Source organism: Triticum urartu, chromosome 5A (assembly GCF_056163025.1).
Source record: "Triticum urartu cultivar PI428250 chromosome 5A, HENAU_Tu73, whole genome shotgun sequence".
In the NCBI taxonomy this organism is placed as follows: Eukaryota; Viridiplantae; Streptophyta; class Magnoliopsida; order Poales; family Poaceae; genus Triticum; species Triticum urartu.
Window position 1 is genome coordinate 73,045,608 of NC_141877.1, and position 5,121 is coordinate 73,050,728.

At 40.2% G+C, this 5,121-nt stretch overlaps 1 long non-coding RNA gene across 12 annotated transcripts; it reads right to left on the minus strand.

Annotated features, from left to right (window-relative positions):
- Positions 1 to 717: 717 nt before the first annotated feature.
- On the minus strand, positions 718 to 4,647 carry LOC125531872 (uncharacterized). Of its 12 annotated transcripts, none has more exons than XR_007293570.2 (4): positions 4,244 to 4,647; positions 3,005 to 4,054; positions 2,292 to 2,597; positions 718 to 1,273 (listed from the first exon to the last, which is right to left on the minus strand). It is a non-coding gene; the product is annotated as an uncharacterized LOC125531872 (long non-coding RNA). The 12 variants fall into 12 exon arrangements; XR_007293576.2 differs by having other exon boundaries at positions 2,292 to 2,365; positions 2,444 to 2,597; positions 3,005 to 4,647; XR_015604006.1 differs by having other exon boundaries at positions 3,005 to 3,700; positions 3,979 to 4,646.
- Between the last annotated feature and the right edge of the window lie 474 nt (positions 4,648 to 5,121).

Consider the following 5,121-nt stretch of genomic DNA (forward strand, 5'->3'; position numbering starts at 1 on the left):
TTCATAGGAGTGCTTGTAATGAATTAGTTTGGTTTGACTTATGTTCCATGAATTTCTAGTACCCTAATAGATTTGGTAGTGAGATGAGCTCCGTCTCCACCACTCCAGGATCAGCAGCGCTGTCCTAGTCCAGCCCCATGGCATACATTAACTTAGTTGTTATAGCAAAAACAGTACAGAACTCTTTTTATTTTTATTTTTGAACTTATGATGTTACTGTACATTAACTTGGTTGTTCTTTTTACATGAACTTGTACATTGCCTTGTCAGGTTGTGCTTCTACTACCCAAAAGTCCGCAATAGTTCAACAGAAAATGTCTACATCAGTTAGAACTCAAAAAGACCATAAGTTCGGAGGAAGAAAAAGATCATCGGCACGTTTGGTCCACGCAGGCCGTCAGAGGAAGAAAAATGTTTCTTCATTTAGTTCAAGTTGCTCTAGGATTTGTCAATGTTCTGGAGGGAAGTAATTAACTTGGGATTTGTAGTGGTACCTACTTGATCCTTCTTTTATACAATAAACATTTGCTGTTTTTACAGGAACTAGATGACCAGTTGCGCCAATGGCGCAAAGGCCGAGAGCAAGCCATGTATTGAAAGAGTGAAAATTAATATTATTCGAGCACATACTGAAGTGATAAACATTAGACAAAGTCATCGCTGCACGTTTGACCATGGCACAAAAAGTATTAGCAAGCCAAGCATTCAAAGCATGTGTATGAGATTGATTTAGAATCAACTTAAAGATACTTATATTCCATTACATGAAAGCTTGATGCTTAAAAGAAAATATTCAAATCTCAGCCACTCCCGAAACCTTGAATCAGAAGAGCAATCCCATGATTAGATGTACTTCTAAGAGAGCAGACTAATGCATTTATCACAGTTGGAAAGCCTAATAAAAACATTAGTTTGAAACCTGACAGTAAACGGCTGTTATTAACAATTTTCTACTCGGCTCATAGTCTTCATACATCACGGTGAAATTACAGAAGATACAAACCAGTACTCTAAAGAGCGCAGAACAAAAACTGGATCACCGACATCAATGCCTTTTGAGGTGGGAAGTGGCATCGCGAAGAAACTCCTAAAGAGAAACAACAAAGAGCAAATGGCCTGCTGAAGAGTTCAAATAGTTTCATAAAATATAATTTAGACAACAAAGTAGCAAGAGAAATGTACAATAGTGGAAACCTGATGATGGGCTGAAATACATGCACTTGAACAACTAACCAGTGCAACCAAAACATGCTCAACGGAGTGAGGGTCACAGCTGGAAAAAATAATTATGTGTAACATTACTAACTGATCTCAATACCATAGAAGCATAAATAATAAAAGAGCATATGTTTCAGGATGATTTCGCTCATAGAAACTGCATTTCTTATCCCTCTTCCATTTTACCTTAACTCGATTTCCATCCATAGTTACACGACCATGTAGCATAAAAATAGATAATTTCGAGTGTAATTTTCAGCTCTATAGAGAATCCAACTACAAATGCATAGCTTATATAGAGAGCATGGATACAATTATAAATATGTAGTCCATGCCCCAATTATAAATACTTTGTTCTCACCTTAAACTAACACAAAAGGAACAAATAAAAACACAACTGCTAATATAAATGCAGACCAGTGCACAACATATCAGGTGAAGATTTCCAAAGACAAGCAACCAGATCAGTTTTTTTGCGGGTAAGCAACCAGATCAGTTTTTTTGCGGGTAAGCAACCAGATCAGTTTAATTGCACACAACACGCATGTTCATACAACTACTTCCATAAACAGTTGCAGTATGCTTTCATGAACTCATTCCCACCAATCCATCCATTGTGAGTAAACAGCAAGCACTACCCAATCGCTTATCAAGAATGGCCCAAAGCACCAAACTGAACATAACTCTATCACCACACCATTTTGAAATCTTCTATTTTTTAAGCTAAGCAAGCTTGCTCCTTTTCTTTTTTGGTTAAAGCTACGTCTGTGAGTTTGGAGAAGAAAAGCAATTAATAAATTTACCCAAACTAAATTATCTTCTTATCTGCTTTAATGGAACATAGTAAGTTGCTGTTGCTGCTGTCGGTGTTAACAAGCAAGAAAAGCAATTTATAAATTTAACCACTGCGCCGATGGCGCAAGAAGCAAATCAGAAGAGATAATTAAGTGGTAATTATAATCTGTTAGTAGTCAACAAGCAAGGTGAGCAAGATTTCAGTATCCAGCATTAAAGAGGCAAATAACACAGAACAACTGCCAACCAATGATTTTGATCTAAGAGAGATTTCCTACCTCTTAGGCTAGGTTTGGTGAGGATGCACGTTCTCATCTCCAGTAACCACAGCATTAGCATTCTCACCATCCATCTTAGTTTCCAATTGTCACATGGGGATGGTCATCATTGGAAGAAATTTGTAACAGGGCTGGCCCGGAACACAACGTACCTACGACGCGTCGTCCTCCTCGCCGCCGCAGGCCCCGGGGCCTTCACTCCACCAGCAGGAGTTGTGTCTCATGTGGGCCACTGCCGCCCTTGTCCTTCATCTTGTGCGCCATCCACCTCACCTTAAACCGGATAACTGACGAGGACAAAAAAAGCTATAAAATGTGTGAGTTGATTTGCCGAGGAAAGAAATAGTTATTGACACACTCTGAAGGTTTATTCACATCTAAAGGGGCCAAGGATTCTTAAAACATTAACTACACTCTGGAAAGAGATGAAAAATAAAAAACATGAACCTTTTTTACCTACACAAGTAAAGAACTTGAACCCTTTGCCACTACAGATCTAAAGCATGTGTAAATAGAAATCATGGGCCATCTCACGCATGGGTGAGCAGGAGTATCATAATAAAGTGTAACTCTTGGACACCTCTATATTCATGCTCTATAATTGTTGACCCCATCTATTCTTGCTCATGGCTACACCTAGGGTTCTCGGTGTGTAATATCTCAATGAAGTATTCAATCCATATTTTCGAATGTGAAAACAAAAAGGCATTTACCTACTGCAGTCCGTACACCCATCGAAGATGATCCTACTGACTCCTATGATGGGTTGTGCATGAGCAAAATCAACATTAACCAACTTGGGACCTACAAAGGAGAAGAGGGCATTAAATTTCTGCAAGTTACATTTATCCAATGTGCTTGAGTTTATTCTTCTCCCTTTTATGATTAGTTATAAATTGGCACACAGCTGAGTATCAATATTCCATCAACAAAACACAAAGAACTTTTACGCAATATAGATAAAAAATGGGGGCAAAGAACCACATTGAATATCCTCCTTCCAACAGTAAAAGGCTAGGCATCACAAAATCATAGATTTTATGTCGATAACCAGTAGGAAGCAGCCCTAAAGCGCCACATGTTATGTGTTGCTGCCCAATAGAAAACATTTTGCATGTAGCATGAAATCCCTAACTTTTGAATGCATGACTAATTCGGCCTACATCTTCTGACTTTCGGATTTCTAAACTCTATAGAGAGGTAGTAGGTTAGAGAGATGAATGTTCGCCTGAGATTGAAGAAAGAAAATAGGATGAGCTCACCTTAGAACTGACCTTACCTTGAAGAGAGGTGTGTCGATGGCCTAGCACATGAACCTCTCTGTCTTAAATCGAATTCCAGAAAAGCATTAGTGCACTTATTGTTTTTCTTATTTATGCACCATCTCTGTAGTTAAAAGATCCAGGCTCCTACTGTGTTCATCAACCACAGAAAAATAAATCACATAGATAGAAAGAGCTTGCTCAATGCAGTACATACTTACTTTCCTATAATACCTAAATAATAAGATCAAATAGACGACCAATGTGAACAATTTGACAAGCTGCATTCATATTAATGGGGTATGGAACAAACTTATTTACTACATAATATATAGGCCACGAAAGCCAGATTACAGTATCATTTACAAAAGCCAGATTACAGTACCATTTAGCCCCATGGAACTAATTGATGTTCAGAACAGTACCTAGACAAACAAGACAGCCAACACGAGGATCTCCATGCCACTAACGCCACCTCATTTGTGTTGTCCAGTTCAAGATCTACCCAGTAAATCAGCAAACAAACAGCAGATGCATAGGGGATTTAATCAGCTTTGTTTCTTCTTTTCAGAACTAAGTTGTGTTTCGTAGCAAATCTGATGTGTTGCCACCACGGTTCTCTTCATGTGTAACAGAAAGAGAGGGTCAGGGGAAGAGAGAAAGAGGGGACAAAGGGAAGCGGGGGAGCACCTGAGTGTGGAGGGGACGCTGGCCTCACCAGGCATCCACCCGTGGTGGAGAGGAGGAGCTTCAGGAGGAGCACGTGGACGACGGCGCCGCACCACCGCACGAGCCGCCGTCCGCCGCACCACCGCACTGACCCTCTACCATTCGACGCCGCCTCCTTCTCCTATTTCCTCTCTCTTTCTCCCTCCTCTCCTTCTTCTCCCTCTCATCTTCTCTATCCCGCAGATCGAACCGAGGCCCCCGCCGTCGCCCTTTGCTCCGCCGTCGCCGTTTGCTTGTAGGTTGCCGCTGCCGCCGGGGAAGCGCGCCTCCGCGCCTGCACACCTCGGATCTCGGGGTGGAACGCGAAGAGAAGGGAGGGGCTCGCGGCGCGCGGGGGGGTGAGAAACATGGGATGTTTGCTCATATTATCATACATGTGTGGCCGTTCAATACCTCAGTACAAACACACAAATATATTAGTACGAGTACTCTGTTTTTTGATCAGAAAAACAACACGATGGGTCTTACTGTATTCAAAATTAGTCTTCAACGGTTACAAATTTGAGAAAAAGATTCAACATGACTAAGTTTCTCATTTTCAATATCTTTCTAACGGTATATTATTTGCCTCATTGCGACAAACTTCTAAAAAGATCACGTTCGAAATCAAATTTGACCATATTCGAATTCGAATTTAAACCGTAAAGAATTAGAAAAACATTTCTATACAAAAATGTTGCGCATTTTCCATAGCTTTCCAACGATGTATCATTTGCGTCAATCCGAGCAACCGTTTGCAAAAAAAGCGAAAATACGTTTCGCCTAGAATTTCACCGTTTTTCAAATTACTTTTAAATCATATATAATTTAAAAAAATAGTAGATATATGGAAGATGCGG